The following is a 23,940-nucleotide window of genomic DNA, read 5'->3' on the forward strand; positions in this document are numbered from 1 at the left end:
TTATTGATTGATAAATAGTGCGAGTTAAGATTATAGTAATAAAATTATTGATATCAGACAAATTACGGTAAATTACTTCTATCAAACATGATAAATTAATTATAAATTTATTAGAAATAAAAAAAACATAAATAGCTAATTTACTCGAAAAGGTATTTGTTGTGGTCATATCTGTTTTGACTTTCATTAATTATATAAATTAACTTCAGAACATTGTTAGTTTCGTGATAATATGTTGCCAATAAATGAATAATTTATCAATACATGAACTAGCACGAATAGATACCTAAATAATGTCTTGTCTATATACAATTAATTTTATTCTTAAAAAAAAGGAACGATTTCAATTTAGTAACTTTTTCGGTGTCAAATATCAACATTTTTTGTAAGCATCAGTCACTCTATATCAGTGTTGTACACACAAAGTCGCGGACTCACGGGATTCGACAAATGAGTCCGTAGATAATGGTATGGTGTAAAACCGGTAGCTAGTTCATCTCATGCCGGTTACATACCATAGTCAACCAGGTACTAACACAGTACATTGCGGTAATGATTTGAAACGAGTCTTTTAATTATTTTTTTATGAGACCATCGTCTGTGTAAGATATCTCATTATCTATAGACTGCGTTGCCACTCTCCCAACTTCCATATCGTAAATTGATTTTTAATAAATTCACGCTGCGCATACGCATTTTACTTAATTTCTTATATGCGACTAATAAAAGTGTTTCCGATATTATGATTTCGTAAGTACATATAATTTATTATTATGATATTGAATTCCACGTAAAGAATGTCGCCTCTGACGTTCGCTTGATATTTACGAAAATTAAAAACGTAAGGTACGGCGATACGTTTAACAATTTAAACATTAATTAACTACGTTTAAATTTCACAATTGGAATCAACAAGAATTGTATTTTAATTTAAAAACGGTCGAATGCTGTTTTAAATAAATTCACAGTAAATTAAGAGACGCGTCATTGTTATCTTTACAATGGTAATTCTGTTCGGATTAAGGAGCCGGTTATTGAGAAACAACTAATTAATAAACATCTCATAATAGAGCCTTGAACTTTTGATTACCGAGAACAGGACAATGGAGCTCGTTATAAATATCTTTACTTACACAAACGTCCGAACTCGTACACAATCGTATACGTCGGACAGACGAGCGTATCTAAGTAATTAATCGTAACTTATGATTGATTAAACACATTAAAAGCAAGCACGATTCCTATTTGAATAAGAAATCTATTAGGCGAGTGACATAATACTTAATACAATTTTAATCTGACTTATTGCATAAAAGATCGGGACATTTTGTTTTGGAAACAATATGGGCGGCTTATGCATAATACATGATAGTTACGTGTAATGGAAAACTTATTGTGATATTATGTAAAACTAATAACAATAGTTTAATTGTTTAATATAGATAAATATGCCGTAAGATTTCCATGGGGCATTATTATAATTGATGACTTTGAAAATGTAAATGCATCTACACATTCACGCATGCGTCGTTTTTAAGTGAGAAAATGGCGGTATAGTTAATGAGTTACCTTAATAGCTACCGCAGGAATGACACGAGTATAAGAGACTAGTCAAATGAATTTCCAGTTGACAATATTTGTTAAGGTAACAAGGTAAACGAGGATATATTTATCGACATGAGGCAGTCGAGTGGACAACCCTTTACGCGCTCGCACCCATACACCACGCGAACGTGCTATGACAAACACGCGCTAGTGATGCGGAACGCAAACTCCGATGTCGATGTTTACACTGAGACAGCAAACACTGGCTCGATATTTGCTCACTTGCCAGCTAATGGCGAAAGATCTCACAATATGTTTGGTGTTGTAAGGTTCACACAACTGCTACTGTAATTAACAGAATGAAGTAACACAAAAGTGAGGAATTACTCAGTCACAACATTCCATTTGCCGCGTTTGTTGGGTCTAAGTTCAAAAAGCACGAAACGAGTAAAAGTTGTTCAGTATTATATAAAAAAATAATAATAATCAAGTTAAAAAGGGAAAAAGAAACGTACGGCCATAACTTTATTTTGAATTCCGTTTGGTTGTTCCCGTCTCACTCTGAACGCGCTCAGCAGGGGGCGCCATCGTTCTCACCTCACGACGCGAGTGGTAGCCGGTCTTTAATAAGTATCGATAAAATATGTCGATAAAATATGAATATGATATGTATAAATATTTTCAATACTTATATCCTTATTAACTTCTATAGACCCTTCGGTTAGGTTTGGTAGAGTAAAACTATTTCATAGTAGTATTACAGTAACATGACCGAAATCATGTTATTTTAAGTTTAAGGTATAATTCAATGTCACTGTTTATTCATTAATATCAATAAATCTGTTTATCACAAAAATACATTAGTGCTGCCACTAACACGAGTTATTCACACGTAAATCTCAATAATTCTGCATTGCTCATGTAATGTCAAAAATGTCCATCGACTCTTTAAACAGGTTTTAGAATTCAATTTGTATATGTTCTCCGATTAATAGCCGACAAAGTGTCATGGGGACAGCACTAATTAATCTCCCGATGGTGTTTCTCATTAATTAAGTAGAATATAATAAGAGTTGTAATGAAAATTGAATCTAAGGACTTATTTCTATAGAAGCTCTTTTAGTCTGAGGTAAAGATCGCATAGTGTTCCACTGAGGTCGTGAAGGCTATCATAGTGTGAGGTCTGCAGTGTAACTTTATTCATTTGTCTTATTTCTCTTTTTGAACACAGCATATAGCTATATCTATGGGAGTATTCATGAAAATTAAATGTCATCCGACAACAATGGGTGCGGACGCAATTAATATAAAGAGTAGTTTACACGATATGATCTGTAGTTAACCCGAGCCTTCCGTGAGAGCCGAAATTATATTTTTTCAACACCAATTACATAACGCCTAAATGTGACCGAAAGAAAATCGCTGCACAAACTGGCATTAGTGAATAGGGACAAACATAGTCGGCGTGAGTTGTTCAAACATGGACATGTCAATGGAATTGCCAACTGTTTTGTAAAATACTAACAAATTGATGTAAAACGCATTTGTGTCTACACTTTGTCACGCTAAAACAAGTTAATGATGTTTAGTTTCGCACTTCAAATGCCGTTATACGTATCATTACGGTATCAGTGGAAACAATTTTGTTATGGAAAGCGTATTTCTCTCTAAAATGCACATTGTTGTTTAAATTTAGGGATTGTAGTTGATCTTGTTCTATTTATCTAATAGATGATGGTATTATTAATGCTAGATAGCATAGACATTTAGCCAAACAGCTAAATAATAACACGTTTTTATCTTTTTTTTTTCTCTATATTGTAAAGTCTATGTCAATATACTATAAACATACTGCTGTGTAATTTAAATATGATTATAGAAAATATTAACGTACATTATATTTAATTTATATTTTTAACTGATGCACGAGCTTACATCGGTTAATCGTTATTTAGTGACAGTGTAGGCATGTCCACGTTTTACGACCATAATCAAATCGTGATTGTCGCGCATTCCCAAAAAACTGACTTAATTGTGTTGGGACGAGTGTTGATGATATAAACAGTAATTACGTACCTACGTGGTGCGACTAAAAACGTTATTAAAATACGCTTAACTAACACCGTGTGATGCCTCTATTTTGTACTTTGAACGATGGCAACGTTTGAGAACACGAAGAAAAGTTTAATTCTATCATAGTATTTGGCATTGAAAATAAAAATACCAATAATAATATTAAAAATTTCAATTCTAGTAACTTTACTTAAATTAGAGTGACAAACGATGAATTAGTAAACTTAGTAAACTTAATAAATTTATCTTAGACGTTATGTTAAAAGTCATATATTAACAATAAGTGTTCTATCAACTTCTTGAACAATAAAAACAAAATATTAATAAGTTGCAATTTTGTGCAGATACAGATGGGATTTTCCAAAGATAAGTATTTAATTAAGGCGAGTTTTAGAATATCATTCATTATTACTTTTTCAGATAACAATAGAAAGTAGTAGGTACCAACCAAGAGACTTGCCATTAAAACATCTCCTGAGCTTTTAATTTTTTTATGCGTAACCTATAAAATAACGAACCACACCTGTTCCCGACAAGGAGCGTTTAAGGCGGGTATATTTTCTAAAATAATTATCATGAATATCTTTAGCGGCAGTCGATGCCTGGGGGTGCTATTGTTTTAAGGAATTTTTTATTGCTTTTGGCAACCCTGAACAATGGGAGGCCGAGAGGGTAATTTGGATCGGCGGATGCAGGGATAGCTCATGGCGTTGAGGACAGGACTTGTGCGCGCAGCATTACTTTTTTACCTTTTGTGACTCCAAGGAGTAATGACATTCGAGATGAAATATTTAGTATAGTAGTGTTAAAATTAAAACCTAAGCAGATAGAAGACAAAATTTAAATATTTTTCATAGCACTAGGTATCATACCAATCGTTGTTGTAAACAAACAAGACATGCATGAAGCATATAACTAAGTATCAAGTTAGTGTTTTGATATTGATGTTTTTATTGCAGTAACGGGCACAACATTATCGACATCTTAAATCAATTTAATTACACTGCTAATTATAAACAAAAATAAAATAATTACGAAACTAAAATTTAATTTTCACGGCCACAATTTTATTGCTACAGTATTAAATTTTACGCCTTCAACGATACGAAAAGAGCAATATTAACGTGTAATTAAATCATAAACTAAGATAAACGTAAAGAGTCACAAACACGCCGCAACATACGCTAATCACTATTGATTTACAATTAGTTGTAATTATATTTAAATGTTTAATTGGCGGTAATTTTAATTATCAACACACTATGAAAATTTGCCGTTTATATGGCGACTAATATGCGATTAACTTTATTGATCTCGGGATACGTATACGATAACAATAATCAACCTTCGTTTGGTACCTGTCAACTTATAATCAACGATGTTAATAATATAATACATTAAAAACAAGCATGTTACAAATGTTACAAAAGACATCATACAATATTAATGACGCAAGATGATTATTATAGTACAAATACTCAATAAGTAAGTAATTACTTGATGTGCTCAACTGAGAACGGGCACGGCTCTCGAGTGGAGGACACTACGAAGCGTTATGCTGCATCATAGTTATTTCTGAACGCAACAATGAGGGGAGCATCCATAACGAGCCTTACAAATGTTCAGCACAATTCAAAGAAACACAAAACTTAATTAAAATGACACTTCGCATGCATAATGAAATGATTCACGCACATCGAGTCAAAGAAGTTGAGCATACAGTTAAATAGGGACATTTTCTAAAGGCTACGCATGTACAATAAGTAAAATGTTTGAACTCTATACAGAGAGAAATGTTCAGGTCAACAATCTATACTGATATAATAAAGCGCAAGAATTTGTTTAGACGCGCTAATCTCTGGAACTACCAGTCGGATTTGAAAAAATATTTTTGTATTTGATAGCTCATTTCTTGGGGCTTGAAAAGCCTTATATTCAATATCACGATAAGACTACAAGTGAAGTCACTTTGAAATAGAACGTCTATTTCAAAGTGTTATATTAAAAGATGTATTAGTATTTATACTAACCATTTAACTCTTCATGTTTCTACCGTAAAGCAGTTGTGTTTGCATGGCTGTGTTTCGGTTTGAAGGGTGGGATATTGCGTGAATTTGCAGGGTACAGAGGAATAACATCTGAGTCCTCAGGAATGGCAACGCATGGGGGGTATCACGGGCGAAACAGTATACTCTGTTATGTCCATGGTACTGCTCATGTCTATAGGCGACGGTTACCACTTTCCATCAGGCTGGCCGTCAGCTTGTTTGCCATTCTAAGTTGTATTAAAAAAAAACTCTTACTCAATATCAAGAACAAGGTGGTCGTTTATAAAAAGATTATGCATCAACATAAATAAAATTCTAGACGACGTGTTTAGAATTTATGGCTATTATCAACACAAAATTTATAGTGGCAAAAATTAGATCATTCAACTCGTTTTTAAAGAAATTATATATATAGGTAGTAACAGTTTTTTATATTTTAAAGTGCATTGAAGCTACACACCTTATATCTACAAACATTTTATTTTAATATTTTTTTTAAGTTCGGTTTTGGTCTTTATCTAATAAGAAGATTTTACATCAATATGATCACTTATTAGACAATTTATGAACATGATACTTATTTTGTTTATACTTTAATTTCGTTGCAAATATTTGTATCATATTCTGCATATTGTTTAAATACGTAGTTGACTCAACTATACACTAAATCTTGTTTGATATTTGCTACTATGTATTATATAATTTTTTCTACTAAAGGAATCTTATGGTTATTGAATTCTTTAGAATGATCTACCTGATTGGTATCTATTGTATACTCTTATATTATTGCTACTCAAGATCTTAATTTGTTTCTAAACTGGTATAGTTTTCTATTTCCCATGAGGTGTTTGCAAACTAAGATTTTATTCGAAAATACACTCACAGGTACTAAATGCTCAACTATAATTTTTTTTAATGTTAATATTTGGCTACTTATATTTTTATTTGTAATCATGTCATATTAGCTATTATTAGAAGCTTGGCAATATCTGTAATAGCGGTCAACGTTCAAAGATAATAATAATTTTTATTTTTCAATAATGATTAAGAATGTAACCTGTATTTACTAAAATCAAACAATAAGAGTCTTATCATAGAATTTTGAAATTTAATAGTAAAAATCATTTTTGGAAACTTCTAAAATAAAATATGAAAGAATTACCTTTTAATGACAAATGTTATCGATGATTCAAGTTTTAATAAAAAAAGGCATTCTATAAACAATCATTCAGAAATATTAAAAAACAAAATAGACCAATAATAAAGACGTTGCTAGACTTTGTTCTTGTGACTTTGTATCGCGTAAATTTACCCGCATGATTTTGTGTATAAAGTATCCTTCGATTATATAGATAGAGTATCTTTATAGAAATGCTTCTAGAAAAGTGGGTCAGATTTTTCATACATATTTTGCGTGATAAATAGTTATGAGTGATTTCTTTTCTACATAATTTCTGCGTCTTTTTAATGAGTAAATACTCATTTTATTTATTAAATAATACATCAAGATACTTTTGATGCGTAATTATACAAAACACTGATAAAAAAATCGAGTCGGTTAATTTGACAACTAGTTGACAAAAAGTTGACCCGTTTTCGAGGCTCGATGCTCTATCTTTAGATTGTATATCTAAGAAAGTATTCTATGTACTTACTTAGAATATACCCGTGTACTATATTTCATTCAAATCTATTCAGTAGTTTCTGTTTCAAAGAGTAACAAACATCTATCCATCCATCGTTACGAACTTTCGCATTTATAATATTAATAGGATATTAAAGTGTTATATTAACCAAAGGAATTATGGCGATCGGGTAAGGACCTGAAACAAAGAAAGAAAAAAATTATAGATAATGAAATTTAAATACAAATTTCGATTCTCTCACATTCATTCATTCATATTGCTGTTTCATAGGCAATGACCCTTTATCGTTTAAGTGTAATATCGATTATTTAACAGCAAATATTGGAGATAACGGTTTTGGCCGTTTATCGATTATCGCTAATTATTAGATGATAACGAGGTGTATTACACGAATGGAGTGGACCGACAATAAATCTACTTCATGTATGTGCTTGAAATTTGACTGTATCTTGAAAAGAAATAGTTTTGAACACTCGAACATATTATGTTTAACTCTTGCGGAATAAGTGTCACAAGTAGGTAAGGCACTGTTTACAAATTACCACTGTGTATTTTTATGATTTTTTTTACAAATTTACAAATAAAAGTGTTTTCATTTATAAAAAATAATTTAAAATTCTATAAAATGTCAATGTCAAACAAACATCAAACTTACGTACTACATAAATAAATCTCTTTCATTTTAGTATTTTATAAAATTTTAATTATTTGTAAGTACCTTTTTATAAATTCAAAACATGTAAGTTTAAAATATATGTAGTTTATTTAAATAGCTTTTTGCCCATTATTGCGTACGCGTAGATTTCAGATGTATGATATCAATAAAAAAGATCACTTCAATATAAAACATATACCAGTATTTAAGTCAAATCTTCAGAAATACAACTGTTGAAACCGTATCCAATTTCGTGCAATAGTTTTTTTTCGTGATGCTAGAATAAACATACAGACAGATAGACAGACAGAAAAAAATCTAAAAATTATTGTTTGGTTACTGTTAATTCTATTAATAGTCCTTATATAACTTTTTTTTTAAATATCTCCTATTCATTGACGTCGTGTAGTTACTAATTTTATTATATTAGTAAAACAAGTATAAGTAAGTACCTACTCATGTACATGTTCATTTTAAACTTACATGTTATACTTTCATAACATGTAAGTTTAAAATATACATAGTAGTTTATTTAAGTAAATATGGGGATTCATAGACAAAATTGTTAATTTTTCATGACACATGTATTTCGTGAAATTACGATAGGTACGGGCGGCAATTACAATGAAACGTTTGTATATATTATCAATAGATAACACGACAATATATGGCTGATTATAACATTATCCTCGTTAATTTCCTTATCATAAATTAATCTAAATTGTGTTAATATAATTATACAATAAAATACTGATTAATATAAACTAAATTAATTTATTTTTGGATAGCTGGATGAACCATGAAAAAAAATCAAGGTGTAGTTATGAAACAATAGATGTTACCCGCAAAAATAATTTGTTTCTTAGAGAATTTTTTGGGGAAAATGGGGAGTTTTGGGTAATTTGTTTGTAATGTATAGCAAAGTAGGCGTGATGACGGCAATATCAACGTTCAGAGGGTCTTTTTCTTCGCTCGTAGCAAATGTGGTGATAGCGGATGAAAGTTTGCGCAAATGTGTTTGGAATAATTTTGGAGAAAATTTTTTCAATTTGTGGATAAATAAAAAATCGTATCTGGCAACACTGAATACTCAAATGGTCGCGAAGTTTACACTCGTTCCAGTAGAGACGAGTCAAGCGTCGTTTGATATAAAATATAAACATTTATTGATATTAGTGCCGTTTTATTTTATGTTTTATTTTCAATTTCAATATTTTTCTCTTTAAGTGTATAGGTATTTAAGGAAATCTTCAATACCTGTATTAATGTTTTTTTCACGTAAGTACCTTACACGGTTATCTTATGAAAAATTTGCAAATGTATTATATATATACTTTTAGTCACTTATCTTTATTTTTTAAATATATATTTATCGTAAATTAATTATATAAAGTATTTATTTATAGCTGTGTAAATGTGGAGTGGCAATATTTACTTAGTGATATATTTTTTTAAATAAATAGAGGTGTCATAGTCGAATAGGTTACTTAGGTATATAATTCAAACGGCTCATTCTAAAAGAACAGCGTTCGCACTAATTATGATAAAGGGTTTCGTATATCTCAAAATTGGTTGAGAGTTCTCAATAAAAATCCATGAAAGTTAATTCATTAAACTATAAAAATCTAGCTGTATTCCGCGACTTTGCCCATGTGAATCACTATATAAAATGTCCTATTTTTTAAATTAGCATATAACCAAACCGTGTTTTAAATTTTGTTTAAAAACTTTTAATAGTTTTTGTGTGGAAGAGTAACAAATATCCATCTGTATATCCTCTCCAAATTTCTTATTTATAATACTACCTACCTACAAATAAATGTAAGTGTTAGCTTTGACGCCTAGACGGCTTACGCAATCTCTATGAAATTTGGTATAAAATATATGGGATGGAGAGAGATATAGGTTACTTTTCATCCCGATCAGTGAACATATCTCAGTCACGTGGACAATGTCGCGGGTATAATCTAGTAATAGGACAAATATGCTTACGAAATTAAACAATAAAATAATTATGTATGTGATTGATACGACGCTATCACCAGTGACGTGTACGGGCCGTTTTTCGAACAGAATATAGCCCGCTCGCAAGTTCGACGGCTGGCCTTGAAAGAACCAGTCCGTCTCGGCCGAAACACCTCTCGGCAATTATTCAATAAAACAAAGGCACCATCCCGTTTACGCCACAACGCTCGAAATGCCCGCCAAATTAATTTCGGCTCATTAGCGAATTTCACCTGTTTCGTTTAGTTACGTTTCGTACCATACTTTTGTTATATAATACGTGTATAGTACCTAATATTATAGATAAGTGGAAGAAGGATTGTTAGTAATGGGGACGTTAATCCCCATTGCAAGCTATATACCTTGTCAAGTCGATTTCCATGCGGTTCCCCCCGGAAACCATCGTGATTCGTCGTAAATTGAACTAAAGTGTAAACAAGTTTACTTGAATAAAGATGATTTGAATTTCGAATTCGAATTTTGATTAATTAGTGTTGATTAATTTATTGCGATAGGCCAACTGGCCTGACTTTATCTTCACCTATAATTTCTCACTAGTGCCCTGTCAGTGTATAACGATGGCGCGGGCGTGGTTACCATTTCATTATTATCTATTAAAAATATTATAGATATGTATAATATTAAAACCATTATTTTATATATGATCCCAACACTGTCATATGTTGATAGATTTACAAGTCTGTCAATCAGTCAGGATAATTCTTTCACACATATAGATGAGTATCTTTCTATATTATGATAAAAAAAAATTAAATGTGATTTTAAATTTTGTAAGTATGAGAATAGGTAGGTTAGATACTATTAATTCACATATTACAACGATAAAATAATTTCAACCCGTTATTTAGGTACTTTCACTGATGCAACTCCTGACCTACTATTAATTGTTTAGTATAATTTTATACTAACAACAAAAAAGAGGACCGTTCTCTTTTGGCTATAGTGCATTATAAGTACCTACTTTTTAACATACCAAAGAGAATTTATTCTTGCATTCTTTTATTCTCCAGTATTCTCCACGCACGTGCATCACGAAACGAGCCCTATTATTGCACATCCCAAAAAGGTTAGCACGAGCCCCTGAAAAATGTACCACGAAATTTGATACCTACGTTACAAGCCTTCTTTCATTGAAATCGCCGCTTCTTTCTTCCGAAGCATTGTGATTGTGAAGGTGAGTCGCGAGCCAAACGAAATATTTCAAATGCAAATCGTGCTAACGCTATGAATGTAATAGTTTGTCGTGCCGTGCGCACGCGCCGCACACCGGAAACAAATTATCATAACCATATAAGCTTGTACGAAATCAACGAAAAACGTATTGATGCCATACTTCAACACTGATGAATTGCGCTAAACGAGAAAATGGAGCCAGTTTGTAGACACTGTCGTTGAATACACAATCGTCGCCGGTTGGTGTACCTAATACACAACAATAAATAGACACGTCGCGTCCACAAACAGCGTAGTTACGAATTTTTATGTGATACAAAACATTTCTTATTCATGATCGCTTTTATTGCTCTAACGGCTGTAAGAGGCGGTTCTAAACAGCGTATTTTTAAAATATGTATTTGTAAAAAAAAATATAAGTGTTAAAATATACTATTTCTTGAATGCTAACCGATTTAATATAGATCCTTGTAGTGCTATTTACTCTGCGATGGCGCCACAAAACACAGCGTTCGAAATTCGAAAATCGATTTGAAGGCGCCATATTGTTGATGTTTACATAAACTGTGAAAGGTGACTATTTTAAAAATGGAACAGATACGAATCAAATCAGAACTGACTTTGAATTTTAAAATCTATATTGGATACAAAATTATTATAAATAGGTAAACAGACACAGGTCAATGGAGAATGGACAACACGTGTATGACACTGTAACGGTTCTTCGGTTACGCTTGCTACAGGAAATAAGGAAAAAGTGATAAAAACAGTTATTTTGCTCATAAACACAGTAATACGAGTACATTTAGATAGACATCTATTGTTGCACTAGGATAATGAATTAATAAAGTTTATACTGAAATGTCTATGGCTGGTTTTATTAGTTCCAAAGAAATAGAATAATGTAGATATAAGAGTAATTAGTATTTAAATAATAATAAACTTTCTAGATTATGAATTAAGCTTTTGATATTTGTACATTAAACGAAAAGAAAATAGCTAAAATACAATAGCAATAAATTAAATTACAAAACGAGTTGCAAATAGCAGAAATATCGAAAAAAAGAGGTTCGATGAAGACCGATAAAAATTATAAAATTAAATTGACATTATTTTTTTTTTTTTTCAAGAATTAATACCCTTATGTGTATTATATATTCTACTGTTTTAAAATAAAATTACTGGTTGCTATATACTGTTTTGATTAGAGCTTGACATTTTGTGGAAATAAATATATTTTTAGATATTAAATTTGACTTGCATAATTTTGGACAAACTATTTTTTCCACGCCATTATCCTGAGTGAGTGGGTGATTAATTTTAATATCGTAAATTTGAGGCTTTCAAATTGAAATTAACATATTTTATAATTATTTATATAAAGTAGGTATACTTTATCACAACTTAAAATATAAAAACTATTAATATTGAATATTATTATTCAAGAAGAACATCAAGCTCATTCAGAAGACATAGATAAAGCAACAAATTAGTTGAATATGAATCGATAGTCAAAAAAAAAAAGTGTATTGCACTATGGACATTTACAAAAAATTCAAGTAAAAGCAGTAGTTATATCTCTATTCATATAGTATATATTACACATATATAGTATTATATATATATATATATATATATATATATATATATATATATATATATATATATATATATATATATATATATATATATATATATATATATATATATATATATATATATATATATACGAATATTTATCTATATTTACTCAAGCGCCCGTATAAAGTCGTGGTACATCACTTTGCTTTTCTTTTGCCAGATGGAATTGTCGTTTGAAAGTGAAGAACTGGCAAGTAATATCAGTTAAGTTTCAGGCACTCCGCTATCTGTAATCAGTTGAATACTGAACGCCATTGTGGCCGTAATGTGATGTATCTGGGCGAAGTGGCGTCGTCCCGGGGGTCGCTGACTTGACGCCATTATCAAAATAGCAACGTTCACGAACATGGATAAAATGTTTTATTCAAATTTAAAATTCGAATTTTAATACGATTTTTTTTTTAAATTGACGTATCCATAGATGATTATACATTATTTCTTTTAGTAAATTATAATACATATAGGTATATATCAAATACTTTTATTAGTATTTTTAAAATATTTAGGTATTTAGTTTTAATTGGGCAAATATATGTAAGACTAGCTTTAACCCGCGGCTTTACCAGCGTGAATATAAAGTACTCTATGTAGCACATAGGACTAGTCGGAATATAACTTATTTATGTACCAAATTTCATTTAAATTCGTAGTAGTTTTCGCGTAAAAGAGTATGAAACATCGATCCCTTCTTACATTTAGACATTTTAATTTAGTAATGAGTGAGTATACTTATTGTCACACTCAATTTAGTATCGATACTTCTAACGAAATCGCATTTCTTGAAAAGTCATGTTTACTATAATAGTCAGATTGGTGGCGGCTTAGTGGGTTGGGTCATTGGACTCCCTATAATAGGGTTGAACACAACGATGGCTGGTTCATCCGTCATACTCGTGAACGGGTGCTTCTAGGAGAGACTGGTATGTTCAAGAATAGGTACTCTGATTGATTGTAGTTTATTTTATTTGTATTTTTTTATAAATTATTTGTTTGTAATAGTCATTAAATCCATTCGCACTTTTGCTGTAAACTTATTTTTTATTTGAAAAATCAAAATAACTGTGTTTATTGCCTGTTCTTCTCAGCTGAAATTGTATTCCGAACTGGAGAGTAGAATCATAAAAATTACTCTACTCAGAAATCCTTATTAGTATAAGTATTATAGTAGTTTAATATAAAGTTTATATATAGACAGTTCAGTAAAATAAAAAAAATATATAGTTTTACATTTATTCTATTATCATCAGTAAGTATTGAAATAACATTACCGTTGAAGAAACAAATTTTATTCGACGTTAACCAATCTCAGTCACTTTGCAAGGATTTGACACTTTATCTGGATAGGGATAAGGATTATGTTAAACAATTCCCCCCAACACAGCCGCGGTCACTCTAGTAACGATCACGATGACGCTTATCTGAGCTTATATATCGCGTACTTTCCCAGGCCGATAGGGTTAGTTGCACTATCGCCTGACAGATGGCGCTAGTAGTTACTTCGCTCGTTCAGAACTTTGTAAAATTTAACATGATTAAAACATTTTAATAATAAGTACGGAAATTAATTAAAATTGGGCTTGTAAAATAAAATAAGTACCTCAGTAATGGAAATTAATATGTATACTACTAAAATTTCATCCAAAATTGTTTTATTAAATTTATTGAATCTTATATTTAGAATTATCAAATGGCTGTTATTATACTATAAATTGTTTCAAAATTAATCGAACGATAATTAATTTAACTGTATTTCGACAACTAGTTAACCTAGGAAGAACGATCAGAATAACTTGGCTTTTAACATTTCATTTTCTAATTAATTTTGAAGTAATTTTTATAATCAACAAATAGGTACTTAATTGTCACTTTGTCATTAATTAATATACGATAGTGTACACATTGGAATTAAAATTATTAACATTTATTTTTTTTAAATAGTATGATTATTTATTAGTTAATAATTAATCAATCCGTCAAAGCAACATTAACAAAATCCGTTATAACAAGCGAGCAATACATTCTATTTGATTTATAATTAATGTTCATCCGAATATTTTTTGTTTATTTACATTCTTCACGCAAACTTACACGTATTCATATAAAATAGACAGTCTATTTCAATAGAACTTAGGTAACCAAGTTATGTCAAAATTATCATTGAAATATTTCATAAATGAAATTTATGACAAATTGAAATATTGTTTTTTAACATTTGGTAGTTTATGCTGTATCCGTGTTACGTATTAGCATGTTGTAACTATGTAACAAATAAATAAATAAAAATAATTAAATAATTCATATAATTGATATTTTTCGATATGTAATACTGGATGGACATTAGCAGTTTACTGTTTGTTTTATAGGTGAATCATTTACATATATGTTTGTTTATATTTTTATCATGTTCTATTGAAATATACTATAGGCTACTCTATTGAAATATACTACCTATGGATATTTATTAACTTTTTTATAACATAAACTTTTCCGTATCAAGGACCAAGATCATTGTAGATGGTTCAAAATGCGGATTTAATAGAAAACAGCATTATTTCCTGCACGGAGTGACGACCTCAAATGCATTGCAGGGAGTCAGTGGACGCAGGTGGCTCAGGACCGTTCCTTATGTCAGTCTATGGTGGAGGCCTATGCTCAGCAGTGAACAGAAAATGGCTGAGATGACGATGATGAGCATTATTTCCTAAACAATTTCATGGGGAAAAAGAAAATTATAAATATTTAGCTATTAGCATCCTTCATCTTATCATATCTATACAATTCATTATCATTACAAGAATCTTATAACGTCCCACTGCTGGACAAGTTACTCTCGTTATAAGTGGAAGACATTATTGGTTACTAGTTCACTGGCCAGGTAACTTGGTATAGAGTAATTTCGAGTATACATTCTCTTGCACTGGTGTATTGTGCTCTGTTTCTTTAGTTACCATTTACGAAATTCTGGGGATAAATGTCCCCAAATAGTATCTCCGTTACTAATACGAGTTTTTTTATTCGACTACGTATTTATTCCAATGATAATTATAGTAACAGGTTCTTAGCTGATTTCCCATGGGTGTGTTGGATATAGATAAACCTAGTAGATACATAGACTTTCACTGGGGTTGTCAACTAAATGTTGTAATAATATTAATTTAACGTTAGTAGACCAGTGGTTCTTAAACTGTTAATGCCCCGAAATATTTAAGTTTTTGTTTTGTATATCGATAGTAAAGTTGAAAATGACACAGGACTTTAATAAAATCAATTTAAATATAAAAATATTAGATATAGATTGTTGTACTTTTTTTCTTATTCTGACTGAAAGAATATTTATTAAATTAATCAACTGTCATGAAATTGTTAATTAATTTATAAATAATATTTTATTGAATTATGAAATGACGTATCATAAGTATCTGTAAGATTATACCAATAAAGTTTGTTTTGATTTGATTTTTATTTCAGACATTTTATTTTTCTTCAAAGATTCTTTTGTTTATGTCATACAAGGTAAATTATAGCTGATCACGAAATGTCATTCAAAACCTGTTTTTTTTAATTTTATAATTTTAGAAGCATTCATATTAATAGAGAATAACATTCAGATTACAATAGGACCTATTCGGTAATACCTGTTGCTTAGGAAACATGGGTACCTACTCTGTGAAAAAAACATATAAATAAATTGTTAATTCGAAGTAGGTATGTATAGTAACTACTTCTTAAAACGTCACCAAAACCTAACTGTGGTTGCCAACCCGCCTGCCAAGCGTGGCAACTATTGGCAACAATACGTGGAGACCTATGTCCAGCAGTGGACAATAAACGGCTGATGTGATGATGATAGTAGCTACCAAATTAGAAGTCATTGTGTACATCTATCTGTCAAGTCTTTTCTTATATTTTGACTTTGTACAAAAGTCGTTTGCTTGGGTACTTCTGTCCCATTCGTGTTTCAACCGTGAAGCAGTTGTGCTTGCATGGCTGTGTTTCGGTTTGAAGGGTGGGATATGGCGTGAATTTACTGGGTACAGAGGAATAACACCTGAATCCTCAGGAATGGCAACGCATGGGGGTATCATGGGTGAAACAGTATACTCTGTTATGTCCATGGTACTGCTCATGTCTATAGGCGACGGTTACCACTTTCCATCAGGTGGGCCGTCAGCTTATTTGCCATTCTAAGTTGTATAAAAAATCCACTTTCTTATTAATACATCAGTGAGTATATATTACTCATAATAAATTCTTTTTCATTAGTGAATCCTTTGTAATATAAGTGTTTTAACATTGCGTAATATAATTTATTTGGAACTTATTATTTCATGTAATAAAATAAAAGGATCTTAAATGTGTATTTTTAAAATTATTAAGTACAAGTACGAGTTAATAAAATAACGGAATTTACATATTCTGTGATAAATTTATGTGCGCCCGTGAACATCAGGTTTACTCTTGAATTTAATATCATTATTAAATCAATTTATTGCCAAAAATAACAATTTTGTTATGCGTTCATAACAAAACAATTAGGAATTAGGTTAGTATTGAGATCGGTTTAAAATAGTTTGCATTGGTCAATTGCACTAATATGTATATATCAGAACAATATGCAATCGAAAATACTGCAATTCGAGAGTGCGAAATATCTTAATTTCAATATTGATTATTGGAATTCATTTTATGGGTAACCCCATAGGTATTAAACTAAGATTTACCATTGTGAAAAAAACTGATACTTACAGATAGACATAGGTTACATAGGTATATTACACATCTATTTGTTACGTTTATCTCCCATTGCGGTAGACAGCAACACAGCTTACCTATTGCCGTCATTTTTTTTTTTCTGCAACCAGTACGGAACTGATATCCTGTACCTACTTCTAACATAATAATTGAGCAATACGTAGGTGGATTAATTTAATATATTCTTAAATACTCGTCCCGTACTTAATTACAAAAGAAATTTCCATAGCACCGGTGGCGCTATTGTAATGTTATTCGCACCAGCTTGTTGCGCCTACGCACCTAAATCAATTATCAATTCTGGTCTGTAATAAATTAAATACTGTTTGCGATCGATGATATCGATCTAACTTCGTTTTGATTAATGGATCGATCTGTCCCGAATATCGGCTGAGATATTAAACGGGGAAATGTTTCGAGGCCCAAGATGGCCGCCCTGTTGCGCGGGAATGCAGCGCGCCTGCTTTGTTTTTTAACTTTCCTGATGATGTTATTATTATAAAATATAGCTATAAATAAATACAGCTTATAATATAAATGAAAAGAAAAAAAAACAGAAATTGTATTATTTTATAATTATTTATTGAAACGAGTATTTGATCAAAAATAATTAACAACAAATTTCATAACAATTATTTCCACATAGTAAAGATAATTACAGTATTTAAGATTTTAACCTATACGTAGGTATCTTCAGAAAATTCCAGAAAATAAGGATTAAATAAAATATATAAGTTAGTAAGACTAAAGTTAGGGACAGCTATGGCTATAAAGCTTCATCAAGCTTGTTAAAAACAATTTTTTATCGACTCGACATGTTATTTTGTTGAATTTCTTGTATCTAAAGAGAAACATTGTTTTTTAATCAATAAAAAATACCCATCGCTTTGTTTAAGAGGTTACAGGCTTATTATCATATTTTTTATGATTCCCAATACTGTATTTACGTACTTTTAAACAATAACATGCTACATTACCATGAATATATATTTTATAACATTAAACAATATATAGTTAATTAATTATTTTTTAGTGTACTAATAAAGATAAGACAAAAAGCTAATGTAACAGAAGTAAATAAATACAAATTAAATGAAAGATTTGTATCTATTTACTTCTGTTACGAATAATTACAATATTGATCGTCATTAAGTTCATAATAAAAAAAATGTGATATACTCGTAGATTTCCTAAAGGTTTTCTTGAAAATATGCTTAATTACGTATAAACAATGACCATTTAATTGATTTAATTTTTATTTATTAGGTTACACGTTGGTTTTATTAGAAAGAAATTGTAAACATCGGGGGTCACATGCGCTATTTTTTAAATAATTTTAAAGGTTTCTTTTACTAATGACAATAGAAAGTTTGAAAAACACTGATTTTAATAATAATCACAAATTAAATAAAATACACCTACAGAATATAAGTAGGTACCTACCTACAGGAATTACAGATTACATAAATTCAAATTTGATCAATTAGGTGGGTAATTGGCAAATTCGAATGAATTTGTTTATTTATTTACCATTTTAATTTGTATAGAAAAATAATAATTTAAAAATATTGTTCCATAAAAACACGGCATTAATTTTAACAAATTTATATTGCGGTACCTATATATCGAAAAGGAAGTAACATTTATAATTAAAAAGAATGATTAAAATCGGATCATAATTGGCTAAGATCAAGGCACACAATGGAGTTAACAATAGGAAGTAACAAGTTTCCTATTGTAAATTTCTGAAATCCGTTAAAAGTAGGTATTTGTAAATATTTTAAAGCACAATTACAGGTTACACTTATTTAAATCTACCTACGTATTGATGCGTATTATAGTATAATATGAAATTATGTAGATTTGTACCCACTTGTTACTAAGCAGGTAGGTCGGTACTTAGATCGAAACGTGATTTGTTTTTGTTTACTGATGTAAACAAATCTTTATTACCATTAGGTAAAGATACATTTCTAATTCCCATTAATACTCCCCAATGGGGGGAGGATTATGTCCAACAGTGGACAGTTAACGGCTGATATGTCGATGATGGTATTTCCAACTATACCTACTTCCCAGGTTAAAGGTACAAACAATTATCGTGATTTATTCCTGTGAACGCATCACAATGTACTAACTGACCTGACCTCTAGTGACCGGTCAGTGTAAACCAATAACAATTCCTTTTCGTCAATAATAAAAAAAAAAAAAACTTACGTGGGTGGTGTTTAGGTAGTTATTTATTACAAGTGTAAATCTTTAAATTGAATTTTTATATATTTGAAATAAACTATCGGTGCTTAGTTAAAGTTACGTGATTGTAATACATATATATATATATATCTTATATTGATTGATTTCTCATAATAGAAAGACAAATTACAAATTCCAAAATATTTCATATTTAAAAATAAAGAGGTATATCTAAATAAAATTAATGCTTTCTCTTTTTTTTATGTGATATTATTATTATGTATTTTTTAAATTAGTTGTGTAGAACAACAGGTAAAAAATAATTTATACCTCTACTAAATACTTGTAGGTAATATTAAAAAAATTATTCGTAATAAGTAGGTAATATACATTTACGTAGGTAGGAGATTAAAAAATAATAATGCAGGTAGCAATCCGCCTAATTAATCACCAATCGTTTATAAATAAAAGAAAGATTCCCACAAAAAAACCGTCTTTAATTGTGCTTTTAAAACTAAACTACAAAACAAATTTAGACAAAATTTCTAATGTACCAAACTGTAAGTATCTACTTTTCAAGTAAAAATAAAGAATTTTGCAAATAGTTTTATAACGGCTGAAATTATGAAGTAACAAACATATAAAAAAAAAAAAAATACATTCGAATTGAGAACCTTATTTTTTTTTTGAAAATGGTTGCAAATGCATTTTTTGTAATTCTTCTCGTATTAGATTTACAGATATCGTATTAGAATTAATCAAATTTATTAACAGTTTAATTAATGTTATTTTAATTAATGTTATTATTTTAATACCTAAATGTTTTTATTGTAAATACCTAGCGAACTGGATTCATTTCATGCGATTTTTTTTGGAAAACAGATTAAAATTACTACTATTTTTTTTTCCAAAATAAAATGAGCCCATGTTAATCGCTGATAATAAACGCTTTCTATAAATAATTTAAAAAAGTTAAAATGCGGTTAAGTTTTTTTTTTTTAATTTGTTAGAAGAAAAAAAAACAGAACTTAAAATCTTTCTTCTTTAAGACATTAGTTTTAGAAGTTTAGACATTTAATTGAGACAGATTAGTTTCGTATAAAATCAACTTTTTACAATAATTCCGCGGGTTAACCTTGACTGTTTACATAGTGGACGCGGCGCGGTATCGGTTCTAACTAGATTTTTCGATCTTATCGGATTTTAATAGGCCGATACACATCTAATCAGACGTTTATGTTCAGTATGCAACCAGTTGGGAATCCCACTGGATTACACGATTCCACTAAATTTAATAATTAAATTGACGAGATTATACCTACTGATTAAATAAAATCCGATAATCTTTTTGAGTTTTTAGTATGTTATTGTTTTTTTTTTTTATTGAATTGAAAATTATTTTTTATTTACATATATTTATTTAAATAACTTTATAGACCAAAAGAAAATATGGTGCGAAAAGCGGATTTAATGCTAATAGCATTCTCTTCCAGTCACCTCTTGGGATGAACAGTGAATCACGAACGCGGTGCTTTATTATTGGGATAAATAAGAAAATATGCCACTTGGTATGATGATTATATGATTACATTAAATTTATTATTAAAATTTAACGCACAATAAATCACAAAGTTTTTCGAGTAGCTGCACACGACGGATTATTTTATGCAAATAATATGTATTTAAACCTAGACGTAACCGAAGCACTTATGTTTGTATAAAAAATAATCACAACAAGATTCAAACAAGAAAACTTAAAGTAAATATTAACCTTTGAGCATCGCCCGCAGATGACTGCTAAGCTAGTAATTGCGGCATAGCACGCACAGTCACTTTTTAGCACTTGTCCAATATCCGAAACTAATGTAAACTTGTACAACACTCAATGTGATCAGTCAAACACAAAACTATGAGGTTACACCAAAAACACCCACTGTAACTATATGAGGAACTGATGTGTTTATGGGTGCTGCTTGCGTTCGGATTGTTGTCGGCGCGGCGCGCGCGACGATACACTGTCAACGGTCGCCGGCACACTGCGAGACCGGCCGCCGAGGCCCCCCGCCCGTAGCCGCCGACTCCCCCGCGCCCCTCAGGAGGCGGGGCCACCCGAGCGAGTCGAGGCGAGGCGAAGGCTTAATTACGCTCAGCGGGCGAAGCGGGACGGCGATAGCGAGTGGGCGCGAGCTATTAGCACGCGGAGAGCGGGACGACGCGCGTCTTAAGTATTTTGTATAAGTAATGAGGGGTGCGGGCGCGGGGGGCTGCATCTCCCGCCAATCTTTAATGTTGATTACGGCCGCCGCCGCCTATGTGCGCCCCTCATTAACGCTCGGCCCCGCCTAGACCCCCATTTAATTACGCGACGTTTAATTGCTGACTCGCTCTCTTTTACAATTGTTTTTATTCGGATTCCACGTTCGAATTTTCAAGCGAGACGCGCTTTTGTTTGTTGGCAGCCAGCTGATTGTCTCGTCAGTTTATTTTAATTGGCCAAAAACCGGCATCGGCAGCCAATGGTCGGAGCTGTAGATGCATGTTGTTTTTATTTACAATCATTTTATGTTTATTTTTGTTACTTATACCACTTACTGAATGATAATAATCAAAACAATAATTCTGATTATTAGAGATGACATCTTAAAAGTAATAAATAAGAAACAATAAAAAATCGTCAGCTTTATTTTCTCTAAGTACGATAGATACTTATATCTAGATATACGTGAACTCATAACAGATTGATAAGGAAATTGTTTGAAATTGATTCAATGTTTGTTTACGTTAACATGAGTCTGGTCGAAGTTTGTTCACCTACATAGGTATTTTTAGTATTAATATTAAATACCTAACTTGGTAGACAAGTACGTATACTTATACTAGATAGATATCCGTAGAAACACCTAATATCTAGGCGACGTAGGTAGGTACTAAAGACCCAATAAGAAAAGATTTCGAAGTATAAGAACTAAGACGTTCATCCTATTATTGAATGTGCCGGTTGACATCAATTAGTAAAACCTGTGATTTTTGCGACTAATAATATTTTAGATTTTCCATTCTAAAAAATATTTTTTTTAACTCTTGCTGTAGTCGGAAGTAGCTACTTTTTGTAAACTTTTTGAATTTATAACATTTTAACATTTTGTACAGCGTAGTTAGTCTATTAGAGGCTTATTTAAAATAAAAAAAAAATCGAAAATAGCTCTTCTTAGTCCTTAAAAGATATACAGTTATACTGAACTTTTTAAAAATATATGATTTTTGAGAAGTTCATTATAACTGTATGATAACTCACCTAACTATAGGTTGGGTACGGGGCGAAAGGGATTGTTAGTAATGGAGACTGAGAATCCTATTGCTAACAATATATCCAACCAGGTCGACCTCCTCGCGGTTCTCCCAGGATACTATCATGGTTAATTCCTGATGTATTCATCATGATGGGCTAACTGGCCTGTTTTCATTCTCATCTATCACCCTTCACTGGTGCTCCGCCAGCGTATCCCGTTAGCGCAGGCAGGGTTACAATACCATTTTCACCCATCAAAAAAAAACTATAGGTTGGTATTATACCTAAATGATCAGTCGGGTAACTGTAAGCGGACGAAAGTCATCTTTTCGTTTGTCATTTAATTGACCATTAAATTATTACGTATTTTAATAAATTTATTACCGATGTATATTATCCATAGTAAGGGTATGCGGTTTTAACCCATAACCTTTTTACTTAAATGCTCTATGAAGAATATTAAAAGAAAAAACTTATTTGTTGAATATGTTTTCAATGAGTTTTTTTTTTATTATATTATAAAGCGAATTAAAGTCACGTTTAAAAGTATACCATTTCTTTATGCTACTTTGTCATTGTCACTTTCAGTGATAGATACAAAGATGCCTTAAAAAATAAAGAGAAAAAGAAATTTAAGCTAATTCCAAAAGCAAGAGGTTTGCAATTTGTTTGCAGATGTCTTTTATAATCACTGTTACGTTATTTAATTGATTGGGTTTACACTCGCATAAGTTCCTTGGTCGGTAATAATTAAAATCACAATTATTCTTTACGGAACAAGAAACTGCTTGTTGTAAAGCAAAATTCACTTGTAAATTTACTTGTAAATCGTAATTCGCGTTCATAATTTAACACAAATAAAGTGTATTGACTTCTTTATAAAATTCTAGGGTAATTTTT

At 30.8% G+C, this 23,940-nt stretch overlaps 1 protein-coding gene across 2 annotated transcripts in view; it reads right to left on the reverse strand.

Annotated features, from left to right (window-relative positions):
• Positions 1–21,808, reverse strand: part of LOC113521368 (zinc finger homeobox protein 3) — a 176,104-nt gene extending 154,296 nt beyond the window's left edge. The window contains exons 1-2 of one of the 2 annotated variants that reach the window (XM_026906893.3): positions 21,523–21,808; positions 7,461–7,489 (exon numbers count right to left, since the gene is read on the reverse strand). The gene's annotated coding sequence lies outside the window, so the exon portion shown is untranslated. The remainder of the gene's footprint in view (positions 1–7,460; positions 7,490–21,522) is intronic. The other variant, XM_031912709.2, reaches the window with a different exon arrangement.
• Between the last annotated feature and the right edge of the window lie 2,132 nt (positions 21,809–23,940).

This window comes from Galleria mellonella, unplaced genomic scaffold (genome assembly GCF_026898425.1).
Source record: "Galleria mellonella isolate WM207_F2 unplaced genomic scaffold, CSIRO_AGI_GalMel_v1 utg55, whole genome shotgun sequence".
Classification (NCBI taxonomy): domain Eukaryota; kingdom Metazoa; phylum Arthropoda; class Insecta; order Lepidoptera; family Pyralidae; genus Galleria; species Galleria mellonella.